The sequence below is a fragment of the Hordeum vulgare genome, chromosome 5H, assembly GCF_904849725.1.
Source record: "Hordeum vulgare subsp. vulgare chromosome 5H, MorexV3_pseudomolecules_assembly, whole genome shotgun sequence".
Taxonomy (NCBI): domain Eukaryota; kingdom Viridiplantae; phylum Streptophyta; class Magnoliopsida; order Poales; family Poaceae; genus Hordeum; species Hordeum vulgare.
In genome coordinates, this window is record NC_058522.1 from 510,203,786 (window position 1) to 510,225,690 (window position 21,905).

The following is a 21,905-nucleotide window of genomic DNA, read 5'->3' on the forward strand; positions in this document are numbered from 1 at the left end:
GTTCGAGATCATCCACCGTTGCTCTTGTCCTTTCCGGTGCCCTTGCTCTTGTCCTTCCCGGTGCCCTTGCCGTCCTTGTTACGGAACTACCGGTCGAAGAGCAGTACGGATCGAGCCGGATCTGCTCGTCGACGGAGCTGTCCTCGCCGCCGCTCACCTCCTTCTGTGGCAGCCCGACCATTTCACGAGCAGCCCGATTCTGCTCGCGGGCGAGGGCGCGCGTGTTCCGCCGCTGCCGTTTCTTCAAAATGCGGACGCATATGACTTCCTCCTCTGCGGCCGCTCGCACAACCGCCTCCGTCTCCGCCATTTTCTTCGCCAGATAGGCCTCGAAGATCCTTATCCCCTCCTTCCCACGGCAAGCAGCCCGTTCCCTGTGGGACTTGAAGCCCGCGGGGCCGGTCGATGGATCCGCCCGCTGGAACATGAATGATCCTGCCCCATAGGAACTGAGCGGACGTTATGGAGTCGCAACGGATAGATCCTCCCGTCAGCCGGGTGTTGTCCTCCCGGGAGCGGCAGAGTGCAATGCGAACCACCATTACCTCCTCCACTCCGCACGGGACGCCCCCGAAGTCGATGAATCCGGAATGATCGGGGTCGGATCCGTTGAAGGCCATGCCGAAGAAGGCCGGAGATCGCCGGAGATGAGCTTGAGTGGCGGATGAGAGTGGGGGAAAGTGGACTGAAGTGGCTATGGTTTGGTTCGACCAACAGATGAGTATGAATATATGTGGGGTCGATGCGAGGCCAGTTTGTGACCGTCGAGCGTGCCCGGACTCCCCCATTTCCACCCCATATTTAGGCAGGAAATGTGGGTGCCGGTCAGCTCGGACGTTTGAGGCCGGTTTAAGATGGTCGTCTGGATCAAATTTTTGTAACTGAACAGTGACCGGGCGGCCTGCATGGGCATTTAAGAAGGGTTTGATGAGTCCGGTTGTAGATGCTCTCTAACTACGTACAAACTCATCCCGGATCAAGCTCACAATTGGAGATGGTTGCGCGGCTCCTCTAGGCACTTCTCTTCCAAATCATCTACAAAGCTTCTTTCGAGGGTGACCGTTACGCGATTTTGCCAATGCCATCTGGAAGAGCTGGGGACTCCCTGTCAGCTATCCGCCACGTCTCCGCACATCGATCACCTGCCTTCCAAGCAAAGCACCGACACGACCGGCCACTGTCTCCCGTGAGACCGGGTTAGAGGGAGGGACACACACGCACGCAGACACATTCATTGTTACTTAGGCTGGTTGTAACGGAGAGTATCATATGCAAGTATCATGTACTCCCCTCTATTCTGAAATATAAGACCTTTTAGAGTTTTGACTATAGACTACATACAGAATAAAATAAGTGAATCTACACTTTAAAATATGACTACATACATCCGTATGTAGTATATAGTGTAATCTCTAAAAGGTCTTATATTTAGGAACGGAGGAAGTATATGCTACTAGTGTATGATACTACCACTTAGTAGAAAATAGAGCTTTGATTTTTGTCAGATCAGAGCAACAGTCCCGGTCGACTTATGAACCGTGACTAATTCTTGCATCAGTTCCGGTTCGAGCGGTCAGGACACCAGCCGGGCCTCGGCGAGCACCAGTCCCGACTCATTTGGGACCTTTAGTCCCGTTTCTAGCCAAGAACCGAGATTAAAGGGCCTGGCTCCTGGCACAACCCCTTTAGTTTCAGTTTGTGTCTACAACTGGGACTAAAGGTCCGTCTTCAATCACGGTTCTAGAAACCAAGAAGGACTAAAAGAACGCACATATATATGTTCTCACCTTCTCTCATTTTTGGCTGACAACGTGTGGGAGGTGTGTGCTACTATGTTCTCACCTTCTATGCACATGAGATGTTTGATGAAATGTCCGAGCCACACTTGAGCTTTCTCTCCTCACCAAGATCGACCTCCAAGCTCCATTTTCCGCAAGATTTGTCTAGGTTTGGTGGTGCATCAACTATCCAAGTGTTCTAAAAAGGTTAGCAACTTCATCCTCATCTCTCACTAATAGTTAGGTCATTTCAAATACTATAGAAGTAGTGTGGTTTGTGGGTTTTAGTTGAGGAGTGTATGTGTGAGTTTATTTGATTTAGATGCATAATTTGAGCTCATATAAACCTTTTAGTTTGCACATGTGTAGGGTGCCTTCCCGCCCCTGTGCCAGTCGTCCTCACCCCCGTCGATCGCCCGTGCCGATCTCGTCGCCGACACCACCATGGTGAGCCTCTTGTTCTTAATTATCTTTTTTAGAGAAAAAAATCCGACTTGTTTTAATTAGATGCTCTAGAGAGTTGTATGTTGTTCTATGAGAACTTTATGTATTTACTTTTTGAGTAATAACATTTGATCACTACTGTACTTTGGTTTTAATGTGATGATGAACTTGTATTAATTTGGTCACTTCTCTATTCATGATGTTCTGTAATGATTTTTTACGTACTTATAATTATATAATGCACGCATATGAACTGGCAATGGATGTACGGTGACCGACGCACCTCTGACTACATTGATGGCCTGCATAATTTTCTCGAAGTGGCTGAGGCAAACAAGCAGAATGGTTTTATGTATTGTCCATGTACTGTTTGTGGAATACGAATGATTACTCTTTGTCAAAAACCCTTCACTTGCACCTACTTGAAAAGGGTTTCATGCCACACTATAATGTTTGGACCAAGCACGGAAAAAAAGGGGTTATGATGAAGGACAATGAAGAAAAAGAGGATGATGACAGCTATCTGGATTATATGTTCCCTGAATATGGTGATACTGCAACGGGGGAAGCTGAAGATCAAGAGGCACCATATGTGCCCGCTGATGATGATCTTCGCCGGGTCATTATTGATTCACAGATAGATTGCGAAAGTGAAAATGATAAGTTGAAGTTCAATTGCATGTTAGAGGATCACAAAAAAGGATTGTACCCAAATTGCGAACATGCCAACACAAAGCTCGGTACCACACTGGAATTGCTGCAATGGAAGACATAGAATGGTATATCTTACAAGGGATTTCAGAAGCTACTGAAAATAATGAAGAACAAGCTTCCAAAGGATAACGAATTGCCTGAAAGTACGTACGAAGCAAAGAAGGTTCTCTGCCCTCTAGGATTAGAGGTGCAGAAGATACATGCATGCCCTAATGACTGCATCCTCTACCGCGGTGAGGAGTACGAGAATTTGAATGCATGCCCAGTATGCGGTGCATTGTGGTATAATATCATACGAGATGACCCTGGTGATATTGAGGGCCAGCGCTCCAGGAAGAGGGTTCCTACCAAGGAGATGTGGTATGCTCCTATAATACCACGGTTGAAACATCTCTTTAGAAACAAAGAGCATGCCAAATTGTTGCGACGGCACAGAGAAGTCCGTAAGAAAGACAGGATGTTGAGAGTACCTGCTGACGGGTCGCAGTGGAGAAAAATTGAGATAAAGTGGCGGGACTTTGCATATGACACAAGAAACGTATGGTTTGGTTTAAGTACAGATGGCATTAATCCTTTTGGAGAGCAGAGGAGCAATCATAGCACGTGGCCTCTAACTCTATGCATCTATAACCTTCCTCCTTGACTGCGCATGAAACGGAAGTTCGTTATGATGCCGGTGCTCATCCAAGGCCCTAAGCAACCCGACAACGACATTGATGTGTACCTAAGGCCATTAGTTGAAGAACTTTTACAGCTGTGGGATAAAAAAGGTGTACGTGTGTGGGATGAGCACAAACAATAGGAATTTGACCTACGAGTGTTGTTGTTTGTAACCATCAACGATTGACCTGCGCATAGTAACCTTTCAGGACATATAAACAAGGGATACCACGCATGCACGCACTATTTAGATGAGACTGGAAGTATATATTTGGACAAATGTAAGAAGAATGTGTACCTGAGACATCATCAATTTCTTCCGAGCAGGCATCACTTAAGAAAGAAAGGCAATCATTTCAAAGGTGAGGCAGATCACCGGAAGAAGCCCGTCCTCCGTACAAGTGATGTTATATTTGATATGGTCAAGGATTTATAAGTAATCTTTCGAAAGGGTCCTGGCGGACAATCTGTTATGAATGACGCTGAGGGACACACACCCATGTGGAAGAAGAAATATATATTTTAGGACCTATCTTATTGGATAGACCTAGAGGTCCGCTCTTCAATCGACGTGATGCACGTGATGAAGAATGTTTGTGTGAACCTGCTAGGCTTCTTGGGCGTGTATGGGTAGACAAAAGATACACCGAAGGCATGGGAGGACCAACAACGTATGAATGAAAAAGACGGCATGCATCAAATCAGCATCAAGGTCCTGCTAGCTATGCCTTTTACCAAAGTAGAGAAGGAAATATTTTTTGAATGCCTGCTCAGTATCAACGTCCCGTCTGGATTCTCGTCAAATATAAAGGGAATACTAAATATGACAGAGAATTTTTTTACAGAACCTAAAGTCTCATGACTTCCACGTGATTATGACGCAACTGTTTTTGGTTGCATTGAGGGGGCTTCTACCAGAAAATGTTCGATTAGCTAAAGTGGAATAATGGGCAAGAATGCTACAAATGCTGATAGGAAATCATGATGCAAAATGAACGTATCAATGCGCCATAGGAAAATCTTCAGCTTAGATTGAACTCTAATCTGCCATATCGATGACCACTTTTTCTCCTCTGCAATTATGTCCGATGGGCCCTCCACATTTTCCAACTAGTTTTCCCGCTGAATCTTTGTCTTCATGAGCAACTTATAAACCAAGCTTACAGAAAATTTGCCTAATCAATTAGCTCCCCAGAAGTCATCAATCCGACGTGTGCACAGAGGAATTATTAGGATCTCTTCAGCATCTACAAGCAGAAAGGATACCCACACCAAGTCCTCATGCCATTCACCCATGTATGTATTGATCGGATCAGAAACTATATTTGGAGGATTTTCTACTAGAGAGACCAACGATCTTTCAAGACCATATGTGGGTAACCAGTTTTCTTCCCAAATTCTCATGGATTCACCCGTCCCAATTCTCTTGATGATACCTTGGGACAATGTGTCCTCATCATCTAGTATTGCCCACCACACCTTTGAGGGGTGAGCACCCAAAGATGCCTTAAGTATATTTGTGGAGGGGGGAGTATACATCCGTCAAAACTTTTGCATTGATAGTCATCGGATCCTAGAGCAATCGCCACACTTTTCTATCTATAAGGGATACATTTAAAAGTTCCATATCAGGAAAGCCTAAGCCTGCCAAGAACTTTGATTTTGTGCACACATGCCAAGAGACCCAATTTGTCCTTCTCTTCCCTCTCTTGTCGCCCCACCAAAGCTGACCAATGATAGAAGTAACACTTTCACAAACTCCCCTTCATAACCTGATGCATGCCATTGAGTAGACCGAGATTACCCGAGCAACCGGACTTGAAGAAAACTTTCTTTCACGCATATGATAGTAACTTCTCCATCCAACCTTCCACCTTCTCCCATTCTCTATCTCTCAAATACTTGAAGATTTGCCCACCATCAATAGGCATCCCCTATCTCTCACTTAGTTGTTCATTGTGGACATTAAGCGTTCCCTTTATACCACCACAAATCATTTGAAGACAACCCTTGCTGAAATATATAGAGGATTTATCATTATTTACCTTTTTTACTGAAGCATTACAATAAGTTTCCAATAGTTTTACAAGACCATGGCTCCCTTATTACTTGCCGTGAACATCAGCGGGCTATCATCAACAAAGAGAAGATAGTTAACAACCGGAGTTGTCGGTGCCACCTTGACTCCCACAAAGCTAGATGATTGAGAACTGTTTTTTAAAAGTCAGAGGAGGCCTTACGTTGCGATCAAGAAAAGATGAAGGGAGATTGGGTCTCCCTATTGAATCTCTCTGGATGGTTTAAACCGGTCAAGTTTCTCCCCATTGAATACGGCCGAGAATGAAACAAATTTTATCATACACGTTACAGTGCTTATCCATGACTGTGCAAAACCCGACTTGCCCAATTACTTCTAGATAATCCCTCTCAAGCTTGTCATAGGCTTTCATCATGTCCAATTTCAGAGCATAGTGATTGTTTGACTTTGATCTGTTTCTTTTCATGAAGTGTAAGCAATCATATGCAGTTATAATGTTGTCCGTCATGAGCCTTCGTGGAACAAAAGATAAATGTTCCTCTGATATGATCTCTGGGAGGATTTTCTCCAACCTAGTTGCCACCACTTTCGAAGCTATTTTGTACAAAATGTTGCACAAACTTATAGGCCTGAATTGACTCACAAGGGTAGCATTCATTACCATAGGAATTAGGACCAAAAAAGTATCACTAATGCACTTAGTGCTCTCGTCCCCTCTAACAATTCTCGAAACCTCCTTTGTTACCTCTTCAACACAAACGTCCGAGTGCCATTGATAGAAACGTGCAAGAAAACCATCGGCCTCAATGACTTTGTAGGAAACATTTGAAACAATTTTGTTTTTACCTCCTCACTACTGTAGGCCATACACAACATCCCATTCCTTTGTGTCATCACCTTCCTGGGCGCACGATCCAACAGCCCTGCCATATTAGAAACCCTTTTGTACTCGTACAATTCGTCATAAATATTTGATACTAAACTCTCCAATTTCAACGAATCATCCACCATCACAACAAGGAAACTTGATAGAGCCTTGACCATGTTATTCTTTCGCCTCACGCTCGCTCGAAGATGGAAATTTTTTGTGTTCATGTCTGTCTCAGCTAACCAATTCATTCTGGAGCGTTGTCTCCACAACATCTCTTCTCTACGATAAAGCTCCACAAGCCGCTCTATCTTAAGGTCCAGAGATAGAGTCCCGTTCTCGCCCGTGTTGGCATAAGCTCGGCAGCTGGTTAGGATAGTCTGAAGGTTTAGTAGCTCATTTATCTTTTCTGTTGATTGTAATAACACGTGTGCATCTAGTAACTATCTTTTTCCTCTGAAGGTCCGCCCCTTACGGTGGCGGTTAACGTAATTGTCGGAGGGGCGATTTTCGCGATCCTGCATCGGCTAGGGTTTCCTCGAGTCGGCAGTCAAGGTTGATCGATCCCTCCCCGGTGGGCACCCATCTCCACCCCCCAGCCGTCGTAGATCACCATCCCAGTCCACCATAAGCCTTCCACGAGCTAGGGATCGCGGTCGTACACCACAATCTGGCCCTAGGGTTCGGTTTTTCGGAGTTCGGGGGTAAGGAGGAGGAGGATGGATGATGTGGAGGGCCTGATGCGCGGCCTGAAGTTGTCGGTGGCGGAGCGGCGCGGGATCAAAGTCGGCGGCGCAGTGACAGGTAGATCGGAACAAGGTGGCATGGTCGCTCCACAAGCGGTGGGAAAACTTTTCTCGGAGAAGCCGATCCATGCAGCGATCATTGGCCAAACCCTGGGGAGGATATGGTGCCCGATCAAGGGGTTGGAGTGCAAGGAGTTGGAGACGAACGTGTTCCTGTTCACGTTCCGACAAGCGGCTGGTTCAAGGAGAGTCGTGGAGGAGGGGCCGTGGTGGTTTGATAAGGAACTGCTGGTGATGGAGGAATTCTACCTGGAGAAAACTGTAGATGAATATGAATTCAAACTAACCCCGATGTGGATCCGAGTCTTTGGCCTCCCTCTCGGCCAGATGAATAAGGACACTGGTGAACGCATTGGAGCTGATTTTCCCGAGCTAGTGGAAGTTGAGGTGGGACCTGATGGCATGGCTGTGGGGAAACACCTACGCGTCAAAGTTAAGCTAAACATTACGGTACCGCTCATGCGAGGTTTTGTCCTACAACGTGAACAGAAGAAGGAGAAATAGTCAGGGGTGGAGGATATTGAGGAGGAGGAGACAGGACAGACGAAGAAAAAGGGGCTGCTGTGGTGCAGGTTTGAGTATGAACATATGCCAGATTTCTGCTATACCTGTGGTGTGATAGGACATGGAGATAGGATGGGGGCGTGTACGGCCGAGGACAGAATAGCAGGAGCATCAGTGGAAGTGATGGAAGCCAGGAGAGGAGAAGAACAATCGGGTGGGGGAAAGGGTCCCGAGGGTCAGGCAGTAACGCGGCATCATGGAAGAAGGAGGACACAACCAACACCAGCAGCGATAAGGCTAAGGAGCAGGAGGAAACCGAGGTGACTAGCCCTCTGAAGAACACTGCGGAACACAGGGAGGATGGAACTGCTAGCAGGGTGACCAAGCGTCTTCCGTTTCAGAGCACTCCCGATGATCAAATACGCTCTGACCGGGAAGATATGGATGTCATTGATAAGTCCATGGAAGAGAAGGGAATGAGGAGGTCCGACGATAGTCAGATGTTCGGGGAAGGGGGAGCTGCGGCCAATGCACAAGCACAGGGAGTCCTGCTAGATGGAGGCGGGGAAGCAGCCGTATCAAAGTCTCAGGGAGGAGTTGGAAAGAGGTTCAAACGGAGGGACGGGGCAGAAGGACAGGGGAACCAGGAGAGGATGGAGATATGCTTAGGGAAGCGCGGGGGAGCAGATATGGAGGTGGAGGACACAACTGTCACAAAAAAGTGCCGTGGGACGGGGGCTGTGGAGCAGGGATCAGAGCATACCATAGTGGCAGGGGGTATTACTTCGGGGAGTGAACATTCGCTGTCTATATCGGCCGGGTTGCAAGAGCAACCCCGCCGAGCACAATGAAACTCATAAGTTGGAACTGCCGGGGTTTGGGGAATGGCCCGGCAGTTCAATCTTGTTGGGGAACGTCGCATGGGAAACAAAAAATTTCCAACGCGCACGAAGACCTATCATGGTAATGTCCATCTACGAGAGGGGATGAGTGATCCACGTACCCTCGTAGACCGTACAACAGAAGCGTTAGAGAACGCGGTTGATGTAGTGGAACGTCCTCACGTCCCTCGATCCGCCCCGCGAACAATCCCGCGATCAGTCCCACGATCTAGTATCGAATGGACGGCACCTCCGCGTTCAGCACACGTACAGCTCGACGATGATCTCGGCCTTCTTGATCCAGCAAGAGAGACGGAGAGGTAGAAGTGTTCTCCGGCAGCGTGACGGCGCTCCGGAGGTTGGTGATGACCTTGTCTCAGCAGGGCTCCGCCCGAGCTCCGCAGAAACGCGATCTAGAGGAAAAACCGTGGAGGTATGTGGTCGGGCTGCCGTGAAAAAGTCGTCTCAAATCAGCCCTAAAACCTCCGTATATATAGGTGGGAGGGAGGGGCCTTGCCTTGGGGCTCAAGGAGCCCCAAGGGGGTCGGCCGAGTCCAAGGGGGAGGACTCTCCCCCCCCCAAACCGAGTTGGACTAGGTTTGGTGGGAGGGAGTCCCCCTTCCTTCCCACCTCCTCTTTTTTTTTCTTTCTCTCTTGATTTTCTTCTCCTTGGCGCATAGGGCACTTGTGGGCTGTCCCACCAGCCCACTAAGGGCTGGTGTGTCTCCCACAAGGCCTATGGGCTTCCCCGGGGCGGGTTGCCCCCCCCGGTGAACTCCCGGAACCCATTCGTCATTCCCGGTACATTCCCGGTAACTCCGAAAACCTTCCGGTAATCAAATGAGGTCATCCTATATATCAATCTTCGTTTTCGGACCATTCCGGAAACCCTCGTGACGTCCGTGATCTCATCCGGGACTCCGAACAACATTCGGTAACCAACCATATAACTCAAATACGCATAAAACAACGTCGAACCTTAAGTGTGTAGACCCTGCGGGTTCGAAAACTATGTAGACATGACCCGAGAGACTCCTCGGTCAATATCCAATAGCAGGACCTGGATGCCCATATTGGATCCTACATATTCTACGAAGATCTTATCGTTTGAACCTCAGTGCCAAGGATTCGTATAATCCCGTATGTCATTCCCTTTGTCCTTCGGTATGTTACTTGCCCGAGATTCGATCGTCAGTATCCGCATACCTATTTCAATCTCGTTTACCGGCAAGTCTCTTTACTCGTTCCGTAATACAAGATCCCGCAACTTACACTAAGTTACATTGCTTGCAAGGCTTGTGTGTGATGTTGTATTACCGAGTGGGCCCCGAGATACCTCTCCGTCACACGGAGTGACAAATCCCAGTCTTGATCCATACTAACTCAACCAACACCTTCGGAGATACCTGTAGAGCATCTTTATAGTCACCCAGTTACGTTGCGACGTTTGATACACACAAAGCATTCCTCCGGTGTCAGTGAGTTATATGATCTCATGGTCATAGGAATAAATACTTGACACGCAGAAAACAGTAGCAACAAAATGACACGATCAACATGCTACGTCTATTAGTTTGGGTCTAGTCCATCACGTGATTCTCCCAATGACGTGATCCAGTTATCAAGCAACAACACCTTGTTCATAATCAGAAGACACTGACTATCATCGATCAACTGGCTAGCCAACTAGAGGCATGCTAGGGACGGTGTTTTGTCTATGTATCCACACATGTAAATGAGTCTTCATTCAATACAATTATAGCATGGATAATAAACTATTATCTTGATACAGGAATTATAATAATAACTATATTTATTATTGCCTCTAGGGCATAATTCCAACAGTCTCCCACTTGCACTAGAGTCAATAATCTAGCCCTCACATCACCATCCGAATTACATTGTAATAAATCTAACACCCATACAGTTCTGGTGTCGATCATGTTTTGGCCGTGGAAGAGGTTTAGTCAGCGGGTCTGCTACATTCAGATCCGTGTGCACTTTGCATATATTTACGTCCTCTTCCTCGACGTAGTCGCGGATGAGGTTGAAGCGTCGTTTGATGTGTCTGGTCTTCTTGTGAAACCGTGGTTCCTTTGCTAAGGCAATGGCACCCGTGTTGTCACAGAACAAGCTTATTGGATCCAATGCACTTGGCACCACTCCAAGATCCGTCATGAACTGCTTCATCCAGACACCCTGCTTAGCCGCCTCCGAGGCAGCCATGTACTCTGCTTCACATGTAGAATCTGCTACGACGCTTTGCTTGGAACTGCACCAGCTTACTGCACCCCCATTAAGAATAAATACGTATCCGGTTTGCGACTTAGAGTCGTCCGGATCTGTGTCAAAGCTTGCATCGACGTAACCTTTTACGGCGAGCTCTTCGTCACCTCCATATACGAGAAACATCTCCTTAGTCCTTTTCAGGTATTTCAGGATATTCTTGACCGCTGTCCAGTGATCCACTCCTGGATTACTCTGGAACCTACCTGCCATACTTATGGCCAGGCTAACATCCGGTCTAGTGCACAGCATCGCATACATGATAGAACCTATGGCTGAAGCATAGGGGACGGAGCGCATATGCTCTCTATCTTCATCAGTTGCTGGGCACTGAGTCTTACTCAATCTTGTACCTTGTAAAACTGGCAAGAACCCTTTCTTGGACTGTTCCATTTTGAACCTCTTCAAAACTTTATCAAGGAGGAACCATAGCCGGAAAGCCTCTTCATACATCTGTGAGAGACTCGATCGCGCCATTGCAAACAACGACTGGTGTGAGGCGTTTCCACATGCGTTGGTGCGGCATGGGGACCCAGGACACTCGGATCACCGCCCCATCATAGTCTCCCTGGAGGGGGCGGATCGTGAATGGAGGAGGAGCGACCATAACTTCTGCTTTGAAGCACGGTGGCTGCAGGAGGATGGATGTGAGGAGGTTATCCGGAAAGCCTGGGATCGGGGATTCCATGAGGAGAAACGGGGTGTTGCCCGGGCCCTAATGAGTGTGGCGGGAGACATGACCAATTGGAGTAGAGAAGTTGTAGGGGAGAATCAAGGAGACCCGGGCAAGATTAGACAGATGCATGAAATCTACTACAACTGAAGCGAAGGTGCAGGAGGAAACCCGTCTGCGTATTGCTCTGGCGTCCCTGAAGGAGAAGAAATACATCAAACTGAAACAGCGTGCCCACATGTGGTGGTTGAGAGGAGGGAACAAGAACATAAAATACTTGCAATCAGTAGCATCTGCGAGGAAGAGAGCAAACAAACTGAAGGAGATTTGTCGGGAGGATGGCTCGGTGGTGGAGGAGGGACCAGCCTTAACTAACTATGTCTGCTCGTTTTTCCAGGGACTATTCACTACAGCCAACCCACATCGTCTAACCGAGCTGTTACAGAGGGTGAAACCGCGAGTCTCTCCTGCTATGAATGATGTGCTTACGGCTGAGTACACCAGGGAGGAGGTGAAAGCCGCACTGGACCATATCGGTGACCTAAAATCACCGGGCCCGGATGGTATGTCGGCGATTGTTTTCAAACGACACTGGCATTTCATGGGTGATCATGTGGTACAGGAAGTTCTTAAGGTCCTGAATGGAGATACCTTCCCGGAAGGCTGGAATAACACCACTATTGTGCTCATCCCTAAAGTCAAGAACACGAGGAGGATCAAGGATCTCCGACCAATCAGTCTCTGTAATGTTGTGTATAAACTGGTATCCAAGGTCATTGCTAATAGGCTTAAGATTGTACTCCCAGAGGTGATCTCCGAGAACCAAAGTGCATTCATTCCTGGGAGGCTGATCACTGATAATGTGCAGATAGCCTATGAGGTTTCCCACTATCTGATGAACAAGAGGAACGGGACAAGTGGGGTGGCGGCCGTGAAAGCAGATATGAGCAAGGCGTATGACCGAGTGGAGTGGAGTTTTTTGGAGGCCATGCTTGCCAAGCTGGGTTTCAGCAACGATTGGATCGCACTTGTCATGAAATGTGTCACCACTGTGAGCTATCAGATTAAGGTCAATGGCAACTTCACACAACAATTTTGCCCATCGCCCGGCCTCAGACAGGGGGACCCCCTCTCCCCCTACCTCTTTGTCATCTGTGGGGAAGGGCTATCGGCATTACTCCACCATGCGGAGGAAAGAGGCGTTCTCCATGGCGTGAAAATCTGTCCTAGGGCCCCTTGCGTCTCACACATGTTATTCACCGACGACTCCATGCTCCTGATCCGGGCACAGCAGTAGGAAGCAACAGCCCTCCACAACATCCTGCAGCTATATGAGGCATGTTCGGGATAGTGCATCAACACAGAAAAGTCGGCTATTATGTTTAGCCCCAATACCCAAGACCAGGACAGAATCGCTGTGAAGGATGCGCTGGCGATACAGAGCGAGGACTGGAATGACAAATACCTGGGCCTGCCTGTCCATGTTGGGCGATCACGGAAGCAAGAATTCAGATATCTTAAACGGAACATGTGTGGACGAATCTACGGGTGGCAGGAGAAACTACTTGCCAAGGAAAGTAAGGAAGTCCTGGTGAAAGCGGTTGGACAGGCTATCCCCACATACGCAATGTCATGTTTTGACCTGACTAAATCCTTCTGTACGGAGTTGAATGCCTTGCTTGGGAAATTCTGGTGGAGTCAACAGGACAAGAACAACTCGCTGCATTGGCTGAGCTGGGAGAAACTCACTCTCCCCAAAGCTATGGGGGGTCTTGGATTCAGAGATATGTATACCTTCAACTTGGCGATGCTATCCCGGCAGGGGTGGAGAATCATTCAAAACCCGGACAGCCTGTGTGCCAGAATACTAAAAGCCCGGTATTTCCCTTACTGCTCAGCACTAGAGGCAGTGGCTCACGACGGCATATCATACTCCTGGCGCAGCATTCTCCGAGGAACCGACGTGGTGAAACAAGGCTATATATGGCGGGTTGGGGATGGCACAAGCATAAACATCTGGCGCGACCCATGGATTCCTCGACCATGGTCGAGGCGCATTATAACGCCGAGGGGCGCGAGCCTCCTAACGCAGGTGCAGAAACTGCTATGCCCTATCACAGGAGGCTGGGATGAGCAACTGGTACGGGAGACGTTCTATGCGGATGATGCCTGATACATACTGCAAATACCACTATGGGAGGGCGTGGCAGATTTTATTGCGTGGCACTTTAACTCAAAAGGGGTACACTCCGTCAAGAGCGCATACAAATTACTGGCTCAGCTAAACAATAATCAGCGTGGTGGGTCGCCAGGTTCAAGCGCAACGGGAGCTGGTCGTCTCGATGCATGCCCAGACCAATCGTGGAAGCGAATTTGGAAAATACCATGCCCCGCAAAGCTTCAGATGTTTGTGTGGCGCCTTCGACATGAGTCCCTAGCCCTATGTACTAACCTGGCGCGACGAGGCATGGCGCTGGAAGCTATGCCTTGCTTCGTTTGTGGCAGAGGAGTTGAGGACGGCGACCATCTATTCATCAAATGCAAGGCAGCCAAAAAAGTCTGGAGATTGCTTGGTCTGGAGCAGGAACGGTGTGGGCTCGAACCAATCGAGGGCGTGCATGCAATGTTAGACTCTCTATGGGGGCTAGAAGAGAAGAAACGGGTTCTGATCATCACCTTCTGGTGGCACTGGTGGAACCACAGAAACAGAATCCGTGAAGGGGAACCTTCCGTGCCGGCGGACGAGATTGCGAGGCGGACCCGGAGTGATGCCCTCGAGTATGAGCAGATCCTAGTCACTGGGATGAGTAAGCGTGCATCAAACCGATGGGAGCCACCCCAGGAGGAGTTCATCAAATTCAATATAGATGGAGCCTTCACGCCGGGCAACCTGTTCAGTGGATGGGGAATCGTGGCTCGCGACTGCTCCGGCCGGCTGCTACTCGCGCGGGCTGGGAGACAAGAGCATGTTTCCTGCGTCTTCGGTGCCGAGCTACATGCACTGTCGGCAGCTGTTACGACTGCAACTGAGATGGGCGCGACCAGAGTGGTGTTTGAGACAGATTCACAGCTGCTCGTGGAGGCCATGGACACTTCCCGCGCCGACGCATCACCCTACACAGCAATCATCGAGGACCTCAAGTACCAGCTAAAGCTATGGTTCACCCATTGGAGTGTCAGAACATGTAATCGTAGCTCAAACATGGTAGCTCATGTACTAGCACAAATTGGTAGCACCTGTGCCGCTGAGAGTTGTGTCGAATGGGACTCGGTTGTACCGCCCGATGTGGCGAATCACGTGTTAGGCGAGATGCCTGTACGTAGTTGATTTATAAAGCTATGCTTTCCCTCAAAAAAAATAACACGTGTGCATGGAGACTATAACATGCACACGCACGATCGTAGACTGGGCCGTTGCCCACCCCTCCTCGACGCCTTGATTCTCTCCCGGTGGACTCGGTGCTGTGACCCGTGGCCGTGGGATGGCGCGGTCATCTCGGATCAGAGCATGCCGCCGGGAGTTAGTTAGAGACGACTGTAAAACCGTGGCTTAAGAGGTGGATCGAATAACAGAAAGAAGGTAGAGTTTGAGCTGCTGAAAATACATTCACTATCTAACTACCTCTCACGGAAATCCTCTCGAGTTCTTCATCCTCCTATCATTAGATTAGCAACGACATTTGGCATCAGAGCCTGGGGTGTCTTGATCCTCGGGGCGGCGGCGGCGTGTGATCCATCGAGGTCATGTCTGGTAACAATTCTGACGGGAAGAGCAAGAGCACCGCGGAGCTGACGTCGCAGACGCCCTCGTCCAAGGCGCCACTCGCGCGTATTAGCGGCGGCGGCAGTGGGGTGTACCGCGTGGTGGAACGAGTCGTTCGACAAGAGTCGGGGGCGTCCATGATGCTCACGCGCACGAACTACTAGGAGTGGGCTCTCGTGATGCAAGTCAAGCTGCAGGTTGCGCGTGTCTGGTCCGCGGTGACAGACGATGCCACTGACGACAATGAAGACAGGCGAGTGCTGCAGATCATTCTCACCGGCGTTCCGCCGGAGATACTGCGGGTGCTAGCTGCGAAGGATACGACGAAGACGGTGTGGGAAACCATCCGGACCATGCGGATGGGCAGCGAGCGTGGCCGCGAGGCCAATGCGCAGGTGCGCCGGCGGGAGTTCGAGGATCTCCGTTTAAAGGACGGGGAGTCCATCGAGGACTTCGGGCTGCGCCTCTCTGCCCTCGTCGCTGATCTGGAGCTGTACGGCGACCCCGTCACCGAGCACAAGGCGGTCCAGAAGTTCCTCCGCGTGGTGCCGCGGCGGTACCGCCCGATGGCCATGGCGATCGAGTCTTTGATCGATCTGAAAACCATGTCTATTGAGGAGCTCGTCGGACGTCTCTCGGCCTTTGAGGATCACTATGATCTTGACGACGGCTCACAACTAACCGGCCGCCTACTACTCACCCACGAGGAGTGTTTGGCCCGGGAAAGATTGGACGGAGGCGGGGGATTGTCCGCCGGCAGCGTCGGCAATGGCGGCAAGAACAAGTCTCCAGCGAAGCCCAAACCACAAGGCGGTGGAAAGGGCGCGACCAGGAACGCCGGGGCAGGAGGCTCCGGTGGGTCAGGAGGCAAGAAGAAGAAAGGGAAGTGCCATCACTGCGGCATCTCAGGGCACTGGAAGAAGGAGTGCCGCACGTGGCTCCGCGAGCAGGAGCAGAAGGGCAAACCGGAGCAGGGAAACTTGGCCGTCGCTGACGCAGAGCATGACCATGCCCTCTACATGGTCGTCGCCGCGCAGACGATGCTACACAGCTCGTCGCACCCCAGGAAGTACACCTCAATGAAGAGAAAGTCATGCCCGTCCCCTCGCCGGACGGAGTGTGGTTCTTCGACACCGGGGCGAGCAGTCATATGACTGGCGACCGACGCATGTTCTCGGCGATGGACGAGAGCGTGCGAGGCATGGTGCGATTCGGCGATGGATCTATGGTGGAAATACGCGGGCGCGGCTCTGTGGTATTCTGGTGTCAGGCCAGATCCCAGCGTGTGCTCACGGGGGTGTTTTTCATCCCGAGTCTACGCACAAACATTGTCTCCGTGGGGCAGTTGGATGAGGCGGGTTGCATCATCGACATCAAGGATGGGGTCACGGCGATCCACGACCCGTCGCGTCGCGTTCTGGCGCGTATCAGGCGGTCCACGAACAGGCTGTACATCGGCGCCCTCACTGTGGACGCGCCCGCGTGTCTGATGGTGGTCGAAGACGATGAGGCATGGCGGTGGCACACACGCATGGGCCACCTCCACTTTCGGGCGATGCGTACCATGGCAAGCAAGGAGCTGGTACGGGGCATGCCGGTGATCGATCGCGTAGAAGAGTACTGTGATGGGTGTACCCTGGGGAAGCAGCATCGATCGCCATTCCCACAGGCCTCGGCGCACCGCGCAGTGCATGGGCTGGAGCTCGTCCACACTGACCTCTGCGGCCCCATCGAGCCCACGACACCCGGAGGCAACAAGTACTTCCTGCTGGTCGTCGATGATTTCAGCCGGTACATGTGGGTGGAGCTGCTCAGAACCAAGGACGAGGCATACTGTCGCTTCAAGAAGATACAAGCCATGGCGAAGGCGAACGGGCAGTGCAAGCTGTTAGCTTTCAGATCGGACCGCAGCAGGGAGTTCAGCTCAGCGGAGTTCAGAAGCTACTGCGAGCAGCGCGGCATTCAACACTACACCACCATGCCGTACTCCCCAGAAGGTGGTAGCCATCAGCTCATGTGAAGCAGAATATGTCGCAGCGACGGCAGCAACCTGTCAAGGCCTCTGGTTGAGCAGGCTTCTGAATGAGATGAAGGGAGTGGAGCCAACGAGATTCAAGCTTCTGATTGACAACAAGTCAGCAATTGCATTGGCAAAGAACCCAGTCCACCATGACCGCAGCAAGCATATAGATGTTAAATTCCATTTCATCAGTGAGTGCATTGAGGTGGGTCAGGTGGAGGTGGATCATGTTAGAACGGACTACCATCTTGCAGATGTGATGACCAAGGCGCTCGGGCGTGTGCGATTCGTGGAGATGCGACAACAGCTTGGGGTCAGAGAGATTCACAACGAGAGCTGAGCTTAAGGGGGAGAAGTGTTGGTATAAGCTCGGCAGCTGGTTAGGATAGTCTGAAGGTTTAGTAGCTCATTTATCTTTTCTGTTGATTGTAATAACACGTGTGCATGGAGACTATAACATGCACACGCACGATCGTAGACTGGGCCGTTGCCCACCCCTCCTCGACGCCTTGATTCTCTCCCGGTGGACTCGGTGCCGTGACCCGTGGCCGTGGGATGGCGCGGTCATCTCGGATCAGACAATGCCGCCGGGAGTTAGTTAGAGACGACTGTAAAATCGTGGCTTAAGAGGTGGATCGAATAACAGAAAGAAGGTAGAGTTTGAGCTGCCGAAAATACATCCACTGTCTAACTACCTCTCGCGCAAATCCTCTCGAGTTCTTCCTCCTCCTATCGTTAGATCAGCAACGACAGCCCGATCACTTTCGAATTTTTCTAGTTCCCTCTCCAATCCCTTTATCTCTTTAGGAACAGATCCAAAGTTGTACGTTCCCGAAAGAGACACCAACTTATGTCTCATATCCTTCACTCTTATACATGGTTGGTTTGAGCCCCATGCCTCCACAATAGTCTCTTTCAAATTCTCATAAGATTCCACGTGGTTTCATACTTGAACATAGGAGGTGGTCTAGTAGATCCCGCTGCACCATTAAATTATAGTTGAATTGGCCAATGATCTGAAGTGGCAGAAGTAAGGCGATTCAGACTCGCCAAAGAAAATTTTGCATTCTATTACACTGATCCCAAATCTGTGTCGAGCCTCACTCTATTGTAAGTGTTAGTAAGTACTCACTCCATAAATTAATATAAGAGTGTTTAGATTATTATTTTGGTTATCTAAGCACTCTTATATTAGTTTACAGAGAAAATACCTTCTTCTCAAAAGTCGAGAAACTTTCCTTGAAGCCAATATCTATCAACATGCAAGTGTCTACCATATCTAGGAATCCCTGGATTGGCGCATTGCTCCGTTGACTAATCCCAGCATGTCCTCCTCATGTCATGTGGACGTAAAACTTCATTGAAATCTCCGATGCAGAGCCAAGGGAGATCACTCGAGCCACTTATATCTTTTGAGTATGTTGCATGTGTGATGTCGAAGGTGTGTTTGGACCCTAACATAGACTACTATTATACGCCATGGTTGACTACTCATTTCAGTTACCCTGCAATCCAAATGATACATAGAATAACACAAAATGGGAAGTGCATGGATGAACCCGGGTACATATGAACCCACTTGAAAAAAAACATTTATAAATGCTATTTGTTTTTTGAAAAGTTGTACAAGTACGTCTTCATGTTTTATGTGCGTGCATAAAGTTTCGTGGAAAAATAACATTCTTATGGCCTGTACAATAAAGACAAAAAAATATGTCATAAAACGCTATTTAGAAGCACTGAAATTTGTCTTTTTTGCGGAGACAAAACAAATAGACATTTTTTCACAAAACTTTGTGCCCCACATACACATTTGCAAACATGTATGAGTGGATTTTTCTTTTGAATCTTTTGACATTTAAAACATGCTTAAAGTGCTTTTTTTTTGAAAAGTGGGTGCATATGTCCATGGGTTTAGGGGTGCCATCTAAACGCAAAATGAAAATGTTTATTGCATTATTTCAAAAGTTACCAATATCTTCACTTCTACCATTACTATTTATTGCATAAGCTTTATCATAGCCTATCGAACTAGCCAAACTCTCTAGCCTTCCCTTGCTAATCAAAGTCTCCATGATACAAAGCATGGTAGGGGTAAATTTCTTCCCCATGTCGTGAAGCTCGCGAACTGTCGAGACTTTACCCGCAACCCGACAGTTCTAACATGTAGTATTCATTGTGCCCAACGGGACTCCTTTGGTGAGGCCACCGATAACGTACCTGTAGTATCCTGAACCTCATTGTTGTCTCCCTTCTCCTTCCCAGCTTGTATCCTCCTGAGCCTTTTGTTATCTTTCCTTGCTGACACATAGATAGGAGGCAAGGGAGGGATCCCCGTAGGTAAAACATGTGCCACCACAATAGTACCACTGCTCGCAATCTCAGATGGTCAATCGGCCAGCGTAACACGTACCAGAAGAAGTGGAGTATACAGCAAAAAAACTATCACATTACAGGCGTCGACCACAAGAAACTGCCATTTTTTAATTATTTAAAATGCTACCACAAAATTGATTCGCTGTTCCAAAAAAACCAAATGACGATGTGATTTAGAATTAATCCAGTTTATGACAGGTCAGGCCGGCTTCAAAACAAACCGTGTGTTTGACCGTTAACTTACATGTGGGTCCGACATGTAAGTGTGCTCTCTCTCTCCCCCTTATCTTTCTTCTCTCCCCTCCTTCCCTGCTCTCTCTCTCTCTCTCTCTCTACCAGGGCCGGTGACCACGACGCCCGACGCAGCCAAGGCCAATGCCGCCGGGGCCGGCCACCACGACGCCCGGTGCATCCATCATCGCCTCCATCACGGCCGGCCACCACGAAGATCGATGCAGCCACATCCGTTGACGCCAGAGCCGGACACCACGACGACTGGTGCGGCCACGGTCGCCGATGCCGGGGCCGACCACCACCACGCCCGGCGCAACCACGGTCGTTGTCCTTGGGGCCGGCCACCACCACGCTCAGCGCAGCCACTACCCACAATCGCCCCGACTAGGCACCACCACGCTCAGCGCAGCCACTGCTCGCGGCCGCCGAGGCTGGCCACCACCACGCCCTACACAGCCAGAGCTCGCAACCACGGTCGGGGCCGGCCACCACCATGCCCGACGCAGCCACTGCTCGCGGACGTCGGGGTCAGCCACCACCACGCCCCGCGCAGCCATTGCCGTCTCTGTCGGAGCCGGCCACCACCACGCCTTGCCGCCGGCTTCGGGGACTAGCTCGTCGGCGAGGACCCGACTGCTTTTTATTTTTATTTTTGAGGAACCCAATTGCTTTTTATATTTTTTCAGACGCCAGATTGTATTTCAAAAAATATTTGGACCCACCTGTCATAACCTGTCAATGGTCGACATAACGGTCAACCTGGCGAGTGGACCGAAGTTATCGTAATAAAGATTAAAGTTAATTAACATAGTCATCAATGCAACATGATAGTTTTTGGGAACAGCAAATCAATTTTGTGGTATCATTTTAAAATTTTAAAAAAGTGATAGTTTTTTGTGGTGAACGTCTGTAATGTGGTAGGTTGTTGCTATATACTCGGCAGCCTATCCTATTTGACGCCACAGATGTCCGTTACAGTACAATTGTGCTAACGGGCGCGTGCAGCGACCTGCGCTGGGCCGGCCCATCTAAGCATAGAAAAAAAAACTAGGCACCGCGGGTATTCAAACTCTAAATCTCTAGCTCGTGTTAGCAGGCCGTAACCACTGCGCCATCACATCCGATCTGATTACTGATTTTATTTTGATGTTTTCTTATTTCCTTGTCTAGTTTTCGTTTTTTCCTTCTGTTTTTCTTTTTCTTTTTTTCCTTCTGTTTTTTTTTTTGCTTCTATTTTTTCGTTTCTGTTATTCCTTGTTTTTTCATGACTCGGTGATATTTTTATAGTTCGTCAACTTTTTCTGAAATCTATGAATTTTTTTCAAATACACCAAACTTTTTGACAAAATTGATGAACTTTTTTCAATAAAGAACGTTTTGTAAAAATTTGATTGACGTTTTTCTCAAATTCAATGATTTTTTTATTAATTTGATGAACTTTTTTTAAAATTTGAAAAAAAAAATTCAAATTGGATAATTTTGTTTTTCAAAATTAAAGTTTTTTTTAATTCGGTGAACTTTTTTACAAAATTTATGAACTCTTTTTTAATTCGCTGAACTTTTTAAAAAAAATTATGAACATTTTTTTCAAATTCGATGAACTTTTTATATATTTCGGTGAACTTTTTTCAAATTCATTGAACTTTTTTTGAACACCGATTAACTTTTTTTCAAATTTGATGAATTTTTTTCAAAAACATTGAACTTTTTATAAAAATTAATGAACCTTTTTTTAAACTTGATAAACATTTTCCAATTTTAATTATTATTATATTTAAAATCTATCAACGTTTTTCCCATTTGAAGAACTTTATTTTACAAAATCGGTGTACTTTATTTTCCAAAAAATAATGAACTTTT